Source organism: Rhipicephalus microplus, chromosome 1 (genome assembly GCF_043290135.1).
Source record: "Rhipicephalus microplus isolate Deutch F79 chromosome 1, USDA_Rmic, whole genome shotgun sequence".
In the NCBI taxonomy this organism is placed as follows: Eukaryota; Metazoa; Arthropoda; class Arachnida; order Ixodida; family Ixodidae; genus Rhipicephalus; species Rhipicephalus microplus.
Window position 1 is genome coordinate 43,342,447 of NC_134700.1, and position 22,304 is coordinate 43,364,750.

General features: G+C 50.0%; 1 protein-coding gene across 8 annotated transcripts in view; it reads left to right on the top strand.

The window, feature by feature from the left end:
- The window catches only part of LOC119178803 (proteasome adapter and scaffold protein ECM29), an 881,180-nt gene that overhangs the window by 502,957 nt on the left and 355,919 nt on the right, over positions 1-22,304 (top strand). The gene's annotated exons all lie outside the window — the stretch shown is intronic.

Sequence of the window (22,304 nt, forward strand, 5' to 3'; positions counted from 1 at the left end):
GCGCGCGAGATTCAAGACCGATTTTCGAAACACCTAGGTGTGAACTTGGCGTCCACAAATGTGGACGTTGCGCCTGAAGGGGATATATAAACATTGCGTACAAACATTTGGGACGAAGGTTCACTTATACTTTAAATATATATGTGCAAAACTCACCTCCAAATGGAAGAATCAGAGTTGACATAACTGATGTCCCTCGATCCGCACTCAATCCAACACATCAGACACAGTACAGCAGTAAAAACTACTCGAACATGCTGTCATCACTCCTAGCACTTTCCAGTAATTAAACTTACCGAAAATAACTAATTTCATGCAACTGACACCCAGGTATTCCTCAAAGAAACTTGCTAGACTATCGAACACCAAGCGCACACACGTATCGATTGCTCCAGGACAAGCTGCCATGTGCTGTACAAAACTATGGCGGCTTTATAATTTATTTGGTTTATTAGACAACTGTTATTGATGATGGTATTTAAAAAAAACTGTTTTATGCTATGTTCATAATAAATACTAGGCTGTTATTTAGCACTGCGAAATGATACGAGAATAATGCTACTGAAATATCAACCAAACTCACGACAGTGTGACATTTTTCGTAGCTGTGGTATCGGAGAGAGCGAGCTTGCAAAGGTCACTATTATTCGATCATGGCAGTCAAAAGTGAATGTTAAACGAAAAGTACCTTTTCACAAGGCAGAAACTGCTATAGTTTAAACACTACTTGTTCACGCAGCGGCTCAATGAACAACTGAGCAAGCACCTGGTTGGACGTCTACAGCTGTAAATTTTGCAACGCTGTGTCGGCTGGGCTGCACAGTCATTACTAAGGTCAAATGAAGGTGTGTCTAGCCCCAGCCACATACTTCTCTCATTTTGTGGTTTGCAACCCAGCCATACGGGGCACCGAAGATCACAGTTCTAAAGTGTCTGCCATGTGATAAATATTTCAACTCATCCTCAAATGCACAGGCTGCATTACAGAGGGGTCACTTTGCATTGTGTTTAGAAAGAAAAAAAAATGAAATTTCAGCATTCGATGTGTAACGCGAGCGGCTTTAGGTAATGAAAATCCTGAAAAAACTTGCATTACTTTCAAGTAAACAGGGTGTAGACTTCATCTGCTATCACTTCTTGTACAGTCAAACCTCGTTAGTGAGTACCTGCTTTAAGCGTACTAACAGTTGAAGCGTAGTTGTGACGAATCCCGGAAGAATCTCGTAAATACTAATGCATTTGTCTTGAATGTAAGCATTTGACAGAAGTCCGTCTGGTTGGGTATGAAACTGGGAGATGATTTAGACTCCAACCAAAAGTTTTGAAGAAACACGACGTTTCGAAACCGACTTGGTTCGTTCCTCAGCGGTGACTGCGAAAGCTACATAGCAGCGGCATCTTGAAAGCACTCGCGGGATGGATAATGATCCCCCCTCTCTCTTTCTCGTTTTGCTGTGGAGTGCAGTCCGTGTGTATACACGGGGGAAAGGTTCCGAGAGAGTGGTTGATGTTATGGGCTGTCCTCTGGATGTGCCACGACTCGAGTAACAACCTTCTCCTTCAGTTCGGCTCACTTTCGAGAATGGCCGTCGCTTCGAAATTTATTTGCTGTTCCATTGTCTCAGCAGGCTCGGTGACTGCAGTGCACTCTTTCTAGAACTGCCGCACATTGTTTGCATGTTGCTTCATTCGTTCCGGTTGGTTTTTCGTCTCACCGATATACGACGAGGGGCACTCGGCGCATGGAATTTTGTAAACGACACCGGGGGCCCTGTCTTGTAGGCCGTTCTTTCGGGCGGGGGAAGAGGCGGACCAGCGTAAACAAAGGCATGTGCACGATGCAAACCCCTTCCTTCTTGAATATCCGCACCAACATCTCGCTCGTTCCCTGAACGTATGGAACTGGTACGCGTTTCGAGGGGCTGCCAATTAAGGTAGATTGAGATTTTCGTATCCTCTGTTGCTCTGTGCGGCGGGTGGCGGCTCGACTGAACTTTTTTGGGTATCAGTTTTTTCCTACGTTCGCAATTACGTGGGCCTCTTCTTTCTTCCGCTCTGTGTCATTAGAGCATAAGTTCCTTGCTCTCTCGAGTAGCGTGGTCACAACCGAAGCCTTGTGGCAGGCGGGGTGGGAAGAATCGAATTGAAAGTGCACCCAAATCTGAGCGCACGGGCCTACAATATTTTCGCCTTCATTGGAAATGCAGCTGCCGCAGTCGGAATTCGAACCCGCGACCTGCGGGTCAGCAGCCGAGTACCTTTGCCACTAGACCACCGCGGTGGGGTGCCAGTGTGTGTTGGCTTCTTATGAACAGAGAACTCCAGGCCGTTGCGCTTTCTTGCCACCCGGACGTCGAGAAAGGGCAGCGAGTGGTCGCTTGCACACTCAGGAAGCTTTTTCTGCGTTATATGGACAATTGCTTTTGCGTCATTAAGACGTCTGAAGTTGAAAACTTCAGACAACACCTAAATTCCGTGCACCCAGCCATACAATTCTCAAACGAGTGTGGAAGCGACCACTGCCTGCCCTTTCTCGACGTCCGGGTGGCAAGAAAGCGCAACGGCCTAGAGTTCTGCGTTCATAGGAAGCCAATGCACACTGGCCGCTACCTTCAATTCGATTCTTCTCACCCCGCCTGCCACAAGGCCTCGGTTGTGACCACGCTACTTGAGAGAGCAAGGAACTTTACTCTAATGACACAGAGCGAAACAAAGAAGAGGCTCACGTAATTGCGGACCGAAGAAAAAAACGGATGCCCGAAAACTTAATTCGAGCCGCCACCTGCTGCGCAGAGCAACAGAGGATACGAAAAACCCAATCGACCTTCATTGGCAGCCCCTCGAAATGGCTACCGGTTTTATACGTTCAGGGAACGAGCGAGATGTTGGCACGAATCATTAAGAAGGAAGGGGTTCGCATCACACATGTGACCGACGGTACATCTGGAGGCAAGGAACGTGACGATGATGGAGGCTGACAGATGGTCCTTACCGTTCGTCAAAGAAAGCTCTCGTGAAAGCGGCAAAGAAACTCACGACAATAGAGGGAGACTATGACTTCATGAGTCTTACATCCAAGTCACTTTCGCAACCTACGTTGCAAAGAAGACCACAGAAGCGGAAACTACCACCACTCCCCAAGGAAGACTTCAAAATCATTGTAAGACCATCTCAAGGACTACCTATAAGAGAACTAAGGGCACCACGAATTGCAGAAGCAGTTGTGAACGCGTGTCAAGGTACAATAAGCGGCAGCCAATTTTTGCTCCGGCTGAAGCCAGGATCCAACATGTTCATCATCTCCACTCCCAACCAGGACGTGGCTGATATCACCAGAAAAATCACAAGCCTCACTGTCAACGCAAGATTGCACGCTGTCAATGCCTATGCAGCAGTGGGAGACGGCACACGAAAAAAAGTCATACATTGTCTGACTCCCAACACAAGCCCAGAAACTCTCCTGGCAAATCTACGCATACGGACACAAAGAGTTGAGTTCCTAAGAGCCAGAATGCTTGGAGAGACGAAGACAGCGATGATTATGCTTTTTAGCCCCATAACACCAAGATTTGTGTATTATATGGGCTGCGAGGTCCCCTGTTTCCCATTCAAGAATACTATACAATTTCGCTATGCCTGTTAGCAAACGGGCACAGAACAGACGTTTGCCCAACGCCTACCATCGCCGTTTGTCACAACTGTGGTATGAAAGAGCCTCAACCGGACCATCCTTGCAACCCTGTATGTTCCACGTGTGGAGAGGGACACTTCACGGGAACCAAAAAATGCAAACAGCGCTTCAAACAGTCCGTAAGGCAGCAGCATTCTAAGGTGCCAGAGGGGACGACAGACAAAAAGGCCACTAACGGAGCCTTGCCATCGCCGCCAAAACCAAGGTGGTATGCATTGAAAGACACTGACAATAATGAAGAATGGCCACAGCTTGGAAACCAGGCGGACCCAGCCGAAAGGAAAAGGCACAAGGCACGATCAGGAAGAAAAGTAAGAAACATCACGAACTAGGAGCCCCAAAGTCCCTACCTACCTCCTGTCCTCAATCTCGATCCCCTACCCCAACCAGGACACCTTGAGTGCTGGGAGTGTGACCCAGCAGCAGGTGAGCGAGGCGGCGGGGACGGCGCGAGGGGCGACCCCAATAACATCCTACGCTCATCAGAGAATACTTCCCGAAATGCGATATTTAAAGCAGTCGTTGGGCAAACTCAAATTGGAATTAGCAGCTCTCAGGATGCAATTACAAAACTCCATGGGTGCATTATTCAAAACGAATCACGCAGATAAACCCTCCACTCAGCCCATCACCTTAGAAAGTATTGGAAAAATGATGAGCCAACTGGTGCGACAGATGCACAGTCTGCAAAACTTTCAGCAACAATTGTATGCAGAGCTTCAGAGCCACAAGGCTTATGTGCATGTGCAATTGAATAAACAGCAAAGCTCACGTAAAAGAGCTTGCAGTGATTCGGTTGCTCCCATGGCTAGTAAAATTAAAAATGGGGCAGCCTCTCACTCTTCAGATGTCGAGAGTGTGATTAGCCATGGCCAGTAATACAACTCGCACCACTGACATCATTAAGTTATGGCATTGAAACTGCCGCTCGTTCCAAAAGTGAGCGGCGGTGCTGCAATCATACATGGACGCTGCAATTACACAACCTGACGTGATATGTTTGCAGGAAATTGGCAAGAGCGTAATAAAATTAAGAGATTATTGCGCTATCCAGAATTTAAAATACTCTTGGATCGCCACATTGGTGCACAAAGGTATTGCGAGCAGTGTATACCATCAGTCTGAGTGCCCAACCAAGCACCAATTGATTGAGCTCTATACCAGCAAAAGGGGTAAAGCCAAAACATTTATTTTTAATATTTACAGCCCTCCAAGAGAGCATCACGTTAACTTTCTCAAGATGCTTGAGTGGGCTTTTGGGCACGTGGGACATAAAGACAGATCAGTCTTCGCAGGTGACTTCAATGCTCCCCACACTTGTTGGGGATACCGGAAAAACACCAGGAAAGACGCAGATTTATTGCAGAGATATGAGCTGCAACTAGAGACTATGCCCCAGGTGGCTACTAGACTAGGCAATAGTGTTCGCATGGACACATATCCAGATCTAACATTTACATACAATATTAAAAGCAGATTGTGGCAAAATCTTGAGAATATGGGGAGTGATCACTTCATAATCAGTTTTTCTACTTCTACTCTGAAGCTCAAAAGGTCGTATGGGATTGCTAAAATAACCAATTGGGAGGCCTACAGGCAGTATCCGGTGATGCAGCAGCCGCTAGAAACGCTAGACAACTGGGTGGACGATACGAGGAAGGCGCACAGCTTACATACCAAGCACATCAAAATAAATGAAAAAGCTCCAGCAGTGGACCCCCACCTCATGTATTTATGGAAAGGCCGGCGCAGCATCATGAAAAGGTGGAAAAGGCAGAGATTGAATAGAAAGGTGAAAGCCAGAATCGCAGAGTTGTCCGTAAAAGCTAATGAATATGCCCGAGAGCTCCAGGCTAGTAATTGGGTCACCTTCTGTGATTCTCTGAGGGGAACGCTCTCTACAACTAAAACGTGGGCAATATTGAAAAGTATGCAAGACCCCATGAACACGAAAACTACTACAACTAGAAGATTGCGAACTTTAGCGGGAGAATTGAAAGGGGATGATGACGCTTTACTGCAAATCCTTCGGGAGAAATACATTGGCAGGGGTGGGGAAAATAGACAGGATCTAGAATACAAGGGTTTAAAAAATCAGGACTTGGATTCCCCGATAAGTGAGCAAGAGGTCTTAGCGGCTGCAATGTCGCGTTAAAGGCATTCGGCTCCAGGAGAAGACGGAATAACTAATGCGATGTTGAGAAATATGAGCAATAAGCAACTTAGAAAAATTACCCAATACTTTAACGAAAAAGTTTGGGCAGTAGGAGAAATCCTTAGCCAATGGAAGGAGGCCAACATATTTCTTATTCCAAAACCTGGAAAGGATAAAACGCTCCACAGCCTTCGACCCATATCGTTGACACCATGCCTAAGCAAACCAGGCTTTCTGAATACAGTTAAGCCTCGTTATAACGAAATTGGAGGGCCGCCGCTATTTTCTCGTTATAACCAATATTTCGTTATAGCCGTAGCGGGCATTTACCGCAAATATTATGCACTGTACTTACTCCCAAAAAATAGCGGGCGAAATAGCATCCCGCCGCACGGTGGTATGCAACAAAATAACCGCATTCCCAAATAAAAAGGAAAAAGTCATGCACTTGTTTTAATGCACTTCAAAATGCACAGCTTGCATTTCAGGCAGAGCTGCAAAGAAGTCCGTAATTAAACGATGCATCTTCCTGATGCGAACGATGGCTTGCTCAGCTGCGGCCGCAATGTTCAAGCCATCTTCGCCGCCCTCGTGAGCGCCGAAGTAGCGGCACAGTACGTCCACCGCATCTAATGCCTCCGACGCCGTCGGCACGTTTGTCTCCTGCTCGTCGACAGAGTCATTGTCACTGGTTTCGTTACGATCACTGACAGTGCGCATAATATCGTCATTCAGGAGCTGCTCCATTGCCACCACTTCCGAGTCCGCACTCGGATAGTCGCAAAACGACTCGCTGTCAGGCACGACACCGGCGTCGCGAAGTGCCGTCCATGATGCAGTGACTTCGTCTGATGTGGCAAAACCATCCGGCACAGTGGGCTCGTCTGATGGCTCATCGCTGGCATCTGGTGCGGCGGCAAATGAGGCGTGTCGAAAGCAGTTTGCGATCGTGGTCGCCGTCACACTCATCCACGCTGCCTGAAGCATTTCGAGCGCAGCGTACAAGTCAACATCGGTGTCTCGCTTCATCCTCATGTTGAGCAGGAGCTTGTCTATCACACGCTTGCGGTAACCTGCCTTCAGCGACATAATCACGCCTTGGTCAAGCGGCTGCATTTTTGCTGTGCAGTTGGCAGGAAAGAACAGCAGCTCGATGTTTTGAAGCACGGCAGTGGTATGGTGGGCGGTGCAGTTAGCTAAAACAAGGCACACCTTGCTGTTCGCCTTTGCCAGCTTCTCGTCCCATTCGCAAAGCCATTTTGAAAAAATCTCCCAGGTCATCCAGGCTTTGCGATTGGCTACGTACTTGACTGGGAGCTGCCTCTTCCCCTTAAAGCAGCGAGGGGATGCACTTTTGCCAATTACGAAAATTGGCAGCTTCTCAGAGCCGGTCATGTTTGCACAAAGTAGCACAGTGATCCGCAGCTTACTTTGTTTGCCGCCATGGCACGGCTCGCTTTTAAGGGCTAACGTCTTGTGCAGCAACATCTTGAAAAAGAGAGCGGTTTCGTCCGCGTTAAAAATATCCTCCGCGCTGTATTTTTCTGGCAGCCACACGATGTTTTCTTTCGCCCACTTGGTAGCCTCTGCTTCGTCGACAAATAGTGATTCGCCGCAGACCGCTCTCCGGACAATGTCGTGGCGCTTCTTGAAGCGTTGGAGCCAACCCGAACTTGCTACGAAGTTGTCATAGCCCATGATGCAGGCAAAGTCTCTCGCTTTTCTTTGCAGCAAGGCGCCGCTCACCGGCAGATTCACGGCCTGCGTGTCCAAGAACCATTCAAAAACGGCCCTTTCGACCGCTTCAAAGGCAAGTGCCCTCATCCTCTTAGCGCTTCCTTTCACGCCACGTGCAACAGCGTCGATGATGGACTCCTGCTTGCTCAAGATGGTTGACAGTGTGCTTGTCGATATGCCAAAGTCTCTTGCCACGTTGTCTTTCTTGGTCCCCGATTCGACGGCTCTTATCATAGCCGCCTTCTGATCTAGCGTTATGCACTTTCGCTTCCCGCCTGGCGCATTCATGTTGCTGGAATCACGAGCGCAGCACGATAAAAGATAAGGCGGAAGCGATCGGAAAAAAGAAGAAACACGCACGCAAAAGCAACGCGGCTCACATCGGCGAGCGACAACACTTGCAGAGAGAGTGACTGTGAAGAGGAAGAGGCGCTCTTTTGCGCTGCCCTCTAGGAACCGGTTACTCAAGGGGAAGGGGGTATGTAAGATTCGGAAGCGCGCGTCAGCGCCATGAGAAAGGGGAGAGGAAGAATATAAAGACACAAGAGAAAAGAAAAGGGCGAGACTTTCGCGGAGCTGCGGAGCGCTCCGCTGTCGGTGGTAGCCAAGCGGCGCACGTGCAGCGACCTCTCCTCCGGAAACAGCGCGTGCCGTCTGCTTTGTGCGCGTTGCTGAAGGGCGTGTGGCGGGAGTTTTGAACTGCCAAATACAGTTCTCGCGTTGCGCGCCGTCTCAAATTCGCATTGTGCACTGTCCTGACATCGGCTCAAAATTTTACTTCCTAACAAAATTTGTTCGTTATATCCCATAACAGGCAAATTTCGCCTCGTTAAAATGAGGTTTTGAATACACTGGTTTGTATGGGGACTTTCAAGGGGAATTAGGATTTGCTCGTTATATCCATTATTTCGTTATAGCCCGTCTCGTTATAACAAGGTTTAACTGTATATAGAAAGAGAGAATTATCTGTCTCACAAAATGTATGGATTCAGACAGTATTTGTCTACGCAAGATATATTCTTGCGAATAAAAGATGAAGTGATTCAGAATGTAACCACTGGAGGCGAGAACGTAGTCGCAGTGCTGGATTTGAGGCAGGAATTCGATACAATCTCTCATAGACTTGTACTGGAAGAGCTTCAATTATTGAATTGTGGTGCTCGAACATTTTGCTATATCAAATCATTTCTTTTCAACAGCACAGCAACCATTGGCATGGAGAACATACGCTCCCAAAAATTTTCAATGCCAAATAGAGGCACACCGCAAGGCGCAGTACTTTCTCCACTCCTCTTTAATATACAATGAATCGACTAGCAAAGCAGCTGGAGCAAATCCCTGACCTCTAATTCGCGCTCTACGCCGATGATATCACTCTGGGGGTGAACCATGGCTCACTGGGAATGAAGGAGCAAACTTTTCAAGAAGCGATCGACACTGTCTAGGCATTTGCTGAAAATAATGGCATGACATGTGCACCAGATAAATCAGAATTTATTCGCATTCATGGCAGAAATTATAGAAACAAATTAGCCATACAACTAAGCATAGGAGATCAAATGCTGCCGGAGAGACAAACGATGAGAATATTAGGTTTATGGCTGCAAAGCAACAAAAGAGCAAGCTTTGGGCACTGCGCTGTGCTCCCGACAGGGTAGCAGAAATTAGGTGCCTTTTCTCATCTTCTAACCACTACCACCACCTACTGCACGCTTTTAGTAGGCGACTACCTGAACGCGCTGGGCCGCTGATCACTGCCGCTTCGTTTTTCGTGACCGTGATCAAGCATGCACCGCCTTACAGAAATGCAAGCAGCTCGTTGTCACAGAGTTTAGCATTGAGGGTAGCGGGCACCGAGAACGAAACCTTGCTTCGTTATACCAACACGTGCACCATACAGGGAGCGTAGCACTGTTGTTATTATGCTGGACGCTTTTGTTTAGCAACAGCCCAAACGCGCCTCCATCCGCTGCCAGGACTTCTAGAGCATCAAGGAGAGCGCATTACTTGCAGAAAGCTCTTCGTCGCCGCGTTAACCCAGCAGGCTACTCACTGAATCTGTGCATGGCCTGAAGCGGAGAGGGTCTAGTTTACAGCAAGCAGATTGGCAGTCACGGTGTACGCAGAGTGAGTGAAGTGCTGCACGCAACTAACTATGCAGTAAATGATTTGGCTTTCCGCGACTGTACCGGGTTAAAAAAATTGCATCAGGTTTGGCTAGAAAGCAAACCACGGAAAAACTATCACGGACAGCCGAATGTGTCTGTTCTGTCGCTGTAGCACACTGCGGATCCCGGCGTAGTTTTGAAATGCTCATCGGCGTCGCCACCGCGTGCTATCTGGCAGTTGTGCAATAGTAAGAAACATTCTGGTACTTTGGCAAAAGGAAAGAAATGGCTTTTCTGTGGGCACTTCAGCCAATATTTCTCGTGGCACTGAGTTTCTTCCTTTGTTGGCTGCGGCTGGTGGTTAATCTATAGTATCTTTAGTGCGTAGTTATGCTGCCATCCCCGGCAGGCTCGCATTAACGGGGTTTCACTGTAGAGAAATTTTTCGTTTAGCTGCAATTTTTTTCTCAACTAATCACTTCTTCGCCTTTTCATGCTGATTGAGCAAATTATTTTCCAACTGAATCTGGAAGAATTTCCAGCTAAAAATATATGTTCCAAACAGGGACTAGAAAACTTCAATCTGGAAATGGAAATGATTCCTGACTGGCAAGTCATTTCCAGGTTGACGTTTCCCAGTCCCAGTTTGGAAGTTATATTTCCAGCTAGAAATGGGCTTTATTTTCAGCTGAAATAGGAAGCCCACCCCTTGAAGAGCAGTTTCTTGCTAAAATCGAAGTTGGAAACCCAATTTACAAGTGGGAATTCACATCCTATTTTTATGTGGGCTGTGGAGAAAGATCCCATTTCATTTTGCTCACAAAACCACAAGGATGTTCTGTAGTCGGTATGGCATAAATTGTTGTTTGCATATTGTCACAGTTTGTGAAAGGCAAACTCTATAAACACATTGTGTGGCATATTAATTTTGCAAACTATGCAATGTATCGTGATAATATTGCAGTGCCAGAGCTGGCAGGTTGCTGAGGGTGAAACTTGCACAGGATAGATCTTTTTTGTTGGAAAAGCATGCTTTGAATGTAGGAATTGCACCACTACTACTGGGATCGAAAGAGTGACCTAATACATACCAAGGAAGTGTTATGGACAGCTGTGGGCGTTGGAACTATGCCATCAATTTTGGATTGAATCGGAGGAGTGCATTACCAATCTTGGACTCTGTGTTGTGTTATCATAGAATTGGTATTTTGTTCTTTAATGCAAATATTTAACATAATCAGTTCACTTCTTAGCATCTTTTCGTCTTATCCATTCAAATATTAGTTATCCATGATTGCTGGACTTTTGTTCAGAGACCGAAGGAGTTTTGCTGTACTTCGGTGAATAAACCTCTCTAAGGGCTGTAGCAAGAGTAAAAGCCAGTGTGTGGGGATATAAAGCCGATAATAGTTGCATTCGAGATGAGTGGATAATATGATTACGAGTATGTATGGTTGAAGCAGAAACTGCTGGTCTAGCTGGTCCTGTGTAAATTATGCAAACAATTGTCTGAACAAAAGAAAACGCACACAGAAAAAAAATGAAGACCATCATTCTCTTTATCGTAGTGTTCGTTTTCTCTTGGTGCACTTGCTTAGCTTGCTTCATTTGCCATCACCCTCAACAAAGGTCTGCTTCGGGAAAAAGGCACTGAATTCAGTGGGTTCTAATGCAATTAGCGGGAGCGCTTGCAAGTTACGAATAAGTTCATTGATTATATCAGGTTCATTCAGTTCTAGCACGGTGCACAGGTGGGTACAGTGCAACGACCATTACTATTAGTACTAGAATTTCAGTCAATACAAGTCTTTATCTTTGTCCTTCAAGCCAAGGAATTCTACCGTCGGGTATGTGAAGTGTCCCCAAGACAGACATAATATTGAAAAAAAGTGGTTTCGTTCTATATGTTCGTCAACCGTGGCATATGCATGCACCTTCATCTAAAATTATATGAACGCATAAAACAGGCATGACCATTCGCACACGCTATGGAGTGAATAAAAATAATCACTCAATATTGTTCTCAGGACTAAAAATTATGATTACACAATGGTGATGTCAATAGGTTGATGAAACAATTGAGTTCACCCCTACTCATTTGCTAATGGCTCGCTCAATCTGAGACTCATTGAGATTGTAATCAGCAAGGCATACACAGACTCATCAAAATCCTGACCAATCACTCACCAGAATCCTACTCAGCCAAACTAACTCGGGCTCAAGCTCTCAAAAATTTTACTGACCCACTTGGACTCGCAGCCTAATTTCAGCTTGAATGAGTGACGCATGAGTAGTTTTGCCAACCTATGATCACTATTGGTCGATCTGTACATTCATGCTACAAAAAGAGTTGAATAAAGGCAAAGCTTGCTAGTTTTGTAGTGTTTTAATGTTGTTCTCTAATAAACAGTTTCTCAATGGGCTATTATATTGAAACTGTTGGCATTTGCCGGCAATTATCAGGACATGCTGTTTCAAATGAACAACCTGAGAACTTGAGCTCATTTCCCATGTACAGTCGACTCTCGTTAATTCAAACTCGAAGAGACCTCTGAAATTTGTTTGAATTATCAATAAGTTTGAATTACCAGATAGATGACTCTGGGTGATGTGACACCACACATTATGATTTGGCATTGATTTTATCACATTTAAAAATATTTTTGGTGTTTTAAGCCCTAACTGCATGCAGTGAACAGAAAGCAGAGGTGTAAAGTCAACAAGTTTATTGGCCATTTACTGCTGATCATTCCTTTCAAAGAAATTGTGACTTGCCAACTCCTTCTTCAATTGCTATAGCTATGTGCCTTCAGCACAAAGCTCTCTATACCAGTTGAGAAGCATCATGGTTTACCATGCATGTGCTTCGTTTCAAACATTTGTTTACTTGCAAAGCCTTTTTCGTTGATTGATTTGTGGGGTTTAACGTCCCAAAACCACCATTTGATTATGAGAGACGCCGTAGTGGAAGGCTTCGGAAATTTTGACCACCTGGGGTTCTTTAACGTGCACGCAATTCTGAGTACACGGGCCTCCAACATTTCCGCCTCCATCGGAAATGCAGCCGCCGCAGCCGGGAATCGAACCCGCGACCTGCGGGTCAGCAGCCGAGTACCTTAGCCACTAGACCACCGCGGCGGGGCTCCTTTTTTGTTGAAGGCCTCAGGTGCTTATTTTTTTATTTTTAGACTATTACAGTCGAATCTCAATAATTCGAACACACTTAATTCGAACTTCCGGTTAATTCGAACTCATGATAGGGTCCCATCAAAGCTATGTGTATTCTAATGGGCGAAAATGCCCGGTAATTCGAATACGCAAGCACTTGTGACGGTTAATTCGAACATACCGGGCTCTGAAAATGCTCTCAGCACCCCGCCCAATCTCGGGGCGGCACCTGCGACACCTCAACGCTGCGCACAAAAGAAATGAAAACTAAAGAAAAGGCTGCGTTGAAACGTTTGTTCTCTCTCAAATGCTGATCTGTGACACGCCTGTGTCACGCTTCTCCCTTTTTCGTCCCTGCCACGTGAAGACCCTTCTCCTTCGAACGTGCAAAATAAAAAGGAGGAAAAAAAAAAAGCTGTCGCTGGGTTGAATGAATGTGTGGTTTAAGGAAAGGAAAAAGGCACTATCTTCTGCAGCCTTTGCCCCTTGCGGCAGCACGGCTCTGTGCCTTGAGGGGGGGGGTCTAAAACAAAAAAAAAACTGCCGTGGAGTGTTGGTTTTCTCTCAAATGCCGATCTGCTTCTCTCCGTGTGGAGACGCTCCCCGTTTCTTGTCACGTGCTGGCCATGCTGCGGCTGCGTAGCGGAGAGACTCCGCAGTCGTTGTCGTCGTCTTTGGAAAGTGTTGGCACAGGGCATTTCCGCGCTCAACTTCTCTTGCCAGGAGAATACTGAAGCCGAAGTAGAAATGCTGCGCAAGCTGCGTGCAAAATTGATTGACTTGCTGCAAGACAAACGTGTGCAAATGCGCATCACTGAATACTTCAAATTGTGGGGAGCAGGTGCGCCCAGCCTCCCTTTCCCTTTTAGGGCAGCGCACGCGCCTGGTTGCGGGGACCCCTTCCCCCACGGCCGGCGCGTGCGATTCCCCCCCCCTTTCCCGGCGCCAGGAACAGGTTCCCCTCTCCCTCAGCGAGGAAAGGTGCCATTCTCGTCAGGGAAAGGGAAATCGGGTCGGGGAACAAAACGAGCGGGCAAACGGGCGCTCGCTCTCTGACACCAGCGACCATCCCAGGAGGACGAACCCGCAACCCCTCCTGCGAGCCGAGGACGTCCACGACCGAGGTGTAAGCGTCAACACCTTTGTTATCTGTAGTATCTCCCCGCGACAGTGACGCGCGATTGCTAACGCTTAGCAATAAAGTGTTTGTTGTTGATCTGGCCAGTTGCCTTATTCGCCCGAACCCGTAGTAGTAGCTGCAATGAGGCAAGCTACGGTTGGGGGACGTTAACCGTGCACGGAACGACTGTGTGCGGCTGAAACATTAGCTATAGGCTTCTGCGTCAGCCGTACATAGGACGGTCCCCCAACATCTGGCGCCCAACGTAACGAATTTGGCAACGCGGCTAGTTCTGTGGACGCGAGCAAGTGCCAGGGCGCTCTTCCACACGTAGGATAATAGGCATGTCGGAATTCCAAGATTTGTCAATGTTGTCGGATGTCGCGTCGCAGAGTGGCGATCCTTTGGCTAACGCGGGGGTACTGTTAGGACTTTCCGACAGCGTAGAGCTTGGTCGTTTCACGCGGGATGATCAGGAGGGTGCAGAGACCGCGTTAGCAGAGAGTAGGCCTACGACGGAGAGCGGCCCGCATGGCGCTCCGGCATCTCGCGACGCGAACAGAGAGGCGCCGCCACAAGTTACGACACGCGCCTCAACTATAGGCGAGTCTTCGGGCAACAGTTTGCCCTCGAGCGAGGTACTCTTACAGAATGCGCTGTCAGTTATGCAGAGCCTCGCGAGCGCCCTGCAGAACACAGCGCAGGCCCCCGTGCAAAATGTGCGACCACGTGTCAAGGTAGACGTTCCGACCTACACGGGTTACCACGACTGCAAGAGCGCCAACGAGTATCTCGACCGGTTGCTCCATTATCAGCAGGCGACGGGTCTTTCTGATGCCGAACTTCTCGAGCGCGTGGTCCCGGTGTCGCTCACGGAGCAAGCGGCTCGGTGGTTCCGACTAACCGGACATCGCGCCCGTACGGTAGAAGAGTTCCGCGAAAGCTTTCGCGGCGAATTCCTACCGGCTAATTATGAGTGGCGTTTGCGGAGGGAGTTGGAGCTGCGCACCCAGCATCCGGACGAATCCTTGCTGGAATACGTACGGGCGATGGACGAATTGTATCGTCTCGCGAACCCTCACGCCACCAACGCGGAAAAGGTCGAGCGTGTTACCCGACAGGCGCACCCGACTTTCGCGGCGCACTTCAGGGGATGCAGGTTCGCAGACCTCGAAGAGCTCGCCACCGAGGCGAAGCGCATACAAGGGGACATCCTCGCAGCGCGTTCGTATCGCCCCCCTCCGCCCGCCGCGCAGTCAATCGAGCCTCGCTGTGCATGGAACGGCGGCGCAGTGACTTCAGAAGCGTTTAGGGGTAACGCATCAGCATCGTACGCTGATGAGCACGTGTCACGCGGTTGGGAGCTGTCAAACCGCGCTTTAGACCCCTACGCTTACGCGCTCCGTACGGCACACGCCGCCCCTGCGCGTGACATTCCAAGGCAGGAGCACGTGGTTGACGCGAGGCCTAACGAGCGGCGCAATCCAGAGCGAGGACCACCTGATCGAGGCGAGTTACGAGCGAACCGGCGTGGTGTCCGCGGTCCTTGCTATCGGTGCGGCGCGCCAGGGCACATCGCTCGCGAATGCGACCGCACGCCGGGTCAGGAGCAAACGCGCGGTTCGGGAAACGGACGGCGCCGCCGGTGATCCACATGGGACCCCGCGCGGCGATTAGTAATCCTACCGATGCGTTCGGATCACTTGCACCGTCGGTCTGTCGCGCAGGTGATGCCGTAGACTCGCCCGCGCCGCTAATCGAGTTAACGATAGCTCGGAAAAAGTTCGTAGCACTTTTGGATACTGGGGCAAGCGCTTCTTTATTCGGTGACGATGTGTTGCACCATCTCCGCGAGAACAACATCCGCTTGAGGCAAAGCAACACCATCTTCCGTCTAGCTACGGGCACAGCACAATCGAGCGGCGCGGCTAGGCTAGTGATCCGCTGGGACAGACGCGTGAGGCGACAACGTTTCGTGCATCTTCCAGGGCTGTCAATGTCTCTAATCCTGGGTCGAGACTTCCTCGCTAAGTCGGGTATTGTCATTGACATTGCAAACGGTGGTTACCGAGAGCGCGACGGAGACGCGCTGAAGCTTTTCTCGAAGGCCTCCGCATTGACAAAAGCATGCCAATCGCAGGGAGAGGCGCGAGTACGCGAGGAGGAAAGCGCGCCGAGAAAGCGAGTAAACGCCCCGCCGGAGCAATGTGCTGCGCTGCAGGAAAGGGCAGTGCACCCGCTTTTGGTACAGGCACAGAGCCTACTAGAGGGGGAACGAGCGCAGCTGTCGTCGCTGTTGTACGAATATGACGCGATGTTTACTGACTGTCCCGGCCGCACTACGCTGGTTAAGCATAGAATTGACACGGGTGATGCACGCCCTTGGAAATGCAATCCCCGACCAATCAGCTTAGCTAAGCGGAAAGCACTAGACGCCGCCTTGGACGAACTCATCGAAACAGGCGTAGTTGAGAGGTCAAACAGCCCATGGGGTTTCCCGGTAGTTCTAGTTCCAAAGAAAGATGATACGTATCGCCTTTGTGTAGACTACCGCAGGCTGAATGAAATTACGAAGAAGGACGCGTATCCTCTTCCCTCCATTTCATCGTTAGTATCCAATCTAGGCGGGGCGAAGTACTTCACAACGCTCGATGCTAGCCGCGGATATTTTCAGGTTGAGATGGACGAGCGGGATAAAGAGAAGTCAGCTTTCACGTGCCACAGAGGACTTTTCCAATTCAGGAGAATGTCGTTTGGCTTGGTGGGCGCTCCCGCTACGTATCAGAGGCTAATGGACCGTGTTTTGGGAGATGCAAAGTGGCAGCACGCACTCGCATATCTAGACGACATAGTGGTTTACTCGAAAACGTTCGAAGAGCACGTGCGCCACTTGAGAGACGTTCTAGAACGGCTGAGGTCTGCGGGCATCACTTTGAACCCAAACAAAGCTCAGATAGCGGCGACCCGAATAACATTATTGGGATTTACGCTTGACGAGGGTCGCATTTTGCCGGATAAGGGTAAGCTTGAAGCGATAGTGAGCTATCCATCGCCGAACAATGTCGGTGAGCTGAGGCGCTTTTTGGGGATGGTGAATTTTTATCGCCAATTCATTCCAGATTGCGCGGCAGTGCAGGCGCCTTTAACGAAGCTCTTGAGGAATGGTGAGCGTTGGGCTTGGAGCCAAGAGCAAGAGGCCGCACTGCGTCGCCTCACGAAGTTGCTGGCCAACACGGCTCAGCTGCAGCTACCCGATTTGAACAGGGAGTTTGTTATTCACACCGATGCAAGCGACCTGGGCTTAGGAGCAATTTTGCTTCAGGAGCATGGAGGTTCCCTCCGACCGATTGCGTTCGCGAGCCGTACGTTGACACCGGCGGAGAGGAACTACTCAGTAACCGAGAAAGAGTGTCTGGCGATAGTTTTTGCTCTCCGTAAGTTTGACTTTTACATAGACGGAGTTGCGTTTGTGATTGAAACGGACCACATGGCGCTCACGTGGTTGAGGCGTTTGAACGAACCAAGTGGCCGATTGGCGCGTTGGGCATTGTTGCTGCAGCGTTATGACTTCACCGTCCGCTACCGCAAGGGTAAGAACAATGCCGCGGCCGACGCACTATCGCGTGCTCCAGTTCGACACGAGGCAAGTCACGCGACTAATTCGGAACGAACTGAGAGCGAGACACTCGCGCTAACGCAAACAGCGGAGCAAACGTTAGTTCGAGCTAAGAGCGTGAACCACGTAGAGGCTGTCGTTAGCGCAGGGATTGTTTTCAGCAGAAGGGAGCTGTTAGAAGCTCAGCAGAAAGATCCATTTTGTCGAAAGGTGTTCGACGGGCTCCGGGAGCCGGGTGGTAGTGAGGCCACCGCGCACAAGGGGGCAGCTGGTATTGCTGTCGGTGCGGAGCGCTCGGCAACAGCTGGTAGTGCTGTGAGCGCGCTGGATTCATATCTGCTAGATTCTGACGGCGTCCTGCTGAGGTACATTCCATCCGACGATGACACAAGTGAGTCATTTAAAGTCGTGATACCGCGCGCGTTGAGAGGAGCGCTTCTTCGCTACTTTCATGACTCGTGCATTGGTGGGCATGCGAGCGGCCCTAAGACTTACGCTAAGTTGTGTCGCCTCGCTACCTGGCCAGGTATGAAGCGGGATGTGATTCGCTACGCCCGTTCATGTCGTGTGTGCCAAAGCGTCAAGCCGCGAGGAGGACGTCCGCCCGGCCTCATGCAACCGATTAACAGTCAGACTCCCTGGCAAATCGCAGCGTGTGACGTAATGGGCCCGTACCCCTCAACTCCTAGCAGAAATAAGTTCTTGCTGGTGATCACGGATCACTTCACTAAATGGGTAGAACTTTTTCCCCTTAGGAAGCTGACGGCTCGAGTGATTTTAGAGAAGTTGATGGAGGTTTTTACCAGGTTCGGGTTCCCCGAGCAGTTGATTACAGACAACGCGTCTTATTTCACTGCGAAGGTGTTTGTTGACACGTGCGCCGCGTTGGGCATTAAGCACAAGAAAACAACCACCTACCATGCTCAGTCGAACCCCACGGAGCGAGTCAATCGCAACATCAAGCACATGCTTGTCGCGTTCTCTGAAAGACATAAGGACTGGGATACCTATCTTCCAGAGATCGGTTTTGCATTACGATCGACCGTAAACCGATCGACTGGGTATGCGCCTTCTTCTCTGAACTTGGGGAGAGAACTGCCGAATCCGATGGAGACCGTACTCGCGGACCGCAGTGGAGTGCCAGTGGCGACATCAGCACGCGCTGAATACGCAACGCAGCTGCGCGAGAAGCTAGCGGAAGCTTTACATAAAGCTCGACATAATCTCCGCACTGCTAGGGCACAGCAGAAGGCGCAGTATGACCGCACGCGTAGGAACGTACACTACGAAGTGGGCGATCTGGTGATGCGGCGCCATCATGTTCTCAGTAATGCTAGCAAACAGTTTGCTGCCTCGCTGGCACCGAAATGGTCCGGGCCGTACCGAGTGCGAGAGAAAGTTTCTTCGCTCGTTTATCGACTCGCGAACATGAAAGGCAAACCGAGCGGCGGACCGGTGCATGTATGTGACTTGAAACGCTACATAGCACGGGAGGCGCATGAGGACTACGGTCAGTCCCCCTCCAAGCCGCGCGCGGCGGGTGAGATGGTTCGACACCGGGTCAGGAGCCCAGAACCGCGCTACTTCCTGCGTAACAGTCGGAGGCAACTGTGCACGGTAGGCCGCGTTTGATATGTTCGACGCGGGGTGCAAGGGTTAGCGCGCAACACATGTGCGATTGTTAACCTGTCGTTCTTTATCTGTATCACTCTCACCGAACAGATGGAGCGCCATTGGGAACAGCACCGCCGGAACAGCAAGGAGAGGAGACCACCTCCTTACGGCCAGCCCCCACCCCCACCAACGTCCACATGGCAGCCCTACCCCACTGCGGCCCGGCCGCGAACGCCGAGGCAGAGCCACTCGAGCCGCCGCCACCGAGGGGGTCCGCGCGCGCTGCCGCCTGGTCACCAACTCTCGGCTTCGCCGTCACCATCACGACCCGCCGGTTCACAGGGAACGAGACCAGGGTCCCAACGCGGCGAGCCGACCGCATCGCCTCACGGCCGCAACCACCGAGACGTGGCAACCTGGACCAGCCAGGATGGAGGCGACCCTCCGGTGTCTTACGTCTCCTCGAGGCCCTGGCGCCGGCAGGAAAGGGCCCGAGTTGGGGTCGCCCCAGCGCACCTGTATCGCCCTTTTCAGGGGCGCACGGTAGAGGACGCGGACCGGAGGGCTAACGGGGCTTGCCTTCCAGTGCCCGCAGGGACGCGGTTCTGCGAGTGCGGCGCCGTGGTGATCCATAACTCCCACGAATTGGGGAAATTACACCGGCACCGCACCCAGGCTACCCAACCATCCAGCCGCGAATCATCCCAGGAGCGCTCCGGCGCCGCGGTTCGGGCCATGCTGGCGCGGGCGGCCCAGGAGGCGGACTTCGCGCAGTGGCTGCTGAGAGTTGCCTCAGGCCACGCGTCCAGCGAGAGTCCGCCTGCGCCGCTATCAATAACGGCTACCGTAGAGCGGGGGGCGGCGGGGCCGGGAGAGACATTGGTGGCGGCTGCATTGACACCGGAGGTGGCGTCAATGACCTTGGAGGCGGGTGAGAGAGCGGTGGGGGCTCCGGCGGTGCCCGCGGCAGACACCGAACGGTCCGAGGGCATGGACGTAGACCAGGCCCTTCTGGCCTATCTAGAGGACGAATAAAACGAATTATTCCCTCTTTGCAGTCTCTGTCGTTCGGGGGCCTTCTTAAGGGGGGAGGAGATGTGGGGAGCAGGTGCGCCCAGCCTCCCTTTCCCTTTTAGGGCAGCGCACGCGCCTGGTTGCGGGGACCCCTTCCCCCACGGCCGGCGCGTGCGATTCCCCCCCCCCTTTCCCGGCGCCAGGAACAGGTTCCCCTCTCCCTCAGCGAGGAAAGGTGCCATTCTCGTCAGGGAAAGGGAAATCGGGTCGGGGAACAAAACGAGCGGGCAAACGGGCGCTCGCTCTCTGACACCAGCGACCATCCCAGGAGGACGAACCCGCAACCCCTCCTGCGAGCCGAGGACGTCCACGACCGAGGTGTAAGCGTCAACACCTTTGTTATCTGTAGTATCTCCCCGCGACAGTGACGCGCGATTGCTAACGCTTAGCAATAAAGTGTTTGTTGTTGATCTGGCCAGTTGCCTTATTCGCCCGAACCCGTAGTAGTAGCTGCAATGAGGCAAGCTACGGTTGGGGGACGTTAACCGTGCACGGAACGACTGTGTGCGGCTGAAACATTAGCTATAGGCTTCTGCGTCAGCCGTACATAGGACGGTCCCCCAACAAAATAATAACAGACGTCCTGTGATTTGTTAATAAATGCTAGTCTTCTGAAACTTCTCCTTCGTGTGTTAGCTCAATGCACATGCGCCGCTACATGGAAAGCCCTCGGTTTATTTAGCTTTCAATAATTCAAACTTCTTTTAATTCAAACAAATTTTCGGGCCCCTTCGAGTTTGAATTATAGAGATTCGACTATAGGATTATTTAAGCACGTAATTTTTTAAATAGTAGTAGGAAAGCAGCAGATATTTTCTGGCATGGAAGTGTAAAAAGTATGAATTGACTGAATGATGGAGTTTGAATTAAGATGCTTTTAAATACACTGAAAGAATAGAGGGCCAACAAAAAAAAATTGAATTTTGTTTGAATTAACCCAAGGTATGAATTATCACAGTTTGAATTATCGTGAATCGACTGTAGTCTGAAAATAGCCTGGCTTATAGTTGTGGTAATTTTTAGATCTAATATGGCAGAATTCACGCTGATAGTTATTTTGTGCCAGTTAAGGCTGTGTACCTGCATGCGTCGCCTGCCTCTTAGGTGCAACACTAGACCAGGAACACTGCACCATATGGCGCTCCGGGCATATAGCAGAAAATGGTAACAATATTACGGACAGTGCAGCTCGAGCTATTACTCACCAAGCGACTGTCCCTTGTCCAGATACCCACCTGCTACTCCAGGCTCTCCACACACCTCGACATATCTTAGAACAGCAGCGGTGACAACGACGGCGATACTCCTCACTTCATTTTCAGCTCAGTGTAAAAGAAGCACATATTAAGCGCAAATACTACATATCCGCACCTGCGTATAAAACATGCGATACACCCAACAGCATACGCTGGTTCTTACCCGTGGTGTGGAGAACAGCCAACACTTGCTCACATTGCGTGGGAATGTGAGTTAAGGCCAGCCAAAATTAATACGCCTCAGATTCCAGCGAAAACATTCATGATGGAGCAGTGGGAGACCTTGCTCGCCGGCGTCTCTCATAATCATATAGTGGTTTTGGGACGTTAAACCCCACATATCAATCAACCTTGCTCGCCAGCGCAGAAAACAAGGCCCAAGTGGCGCTCTTGGACCAAACCTGGACTGAGGAGCCCTGGACTAGGGGCTCACCTACCTGCTTTTAACCCTTATTTAATTTTTTTCTTTGTAATAGATGTTTTCTCATTTTATTTCTTGTTTAAAAGGTGCGCAATTACGGCTACCAAGTGTAGCTCAGTCGCTAATATTTCATGAACAGGTCATGAATGTGTGTATGTTATTTGGTTTGTGGGAGTGCTGACACCCTCTGCAAGACAGCTTTCTAAGCTGGTTGCACACTTGTTTCACTGACAAATAAAATGTGAGCTCTTGGCTTGGGCAGCTGAAGTTATACTGCTTGTATAGAATGAGTTTACGTGGCTATTATCAGAAGAGGGCTGAGAATGCTGATGTATGTTCAAGTG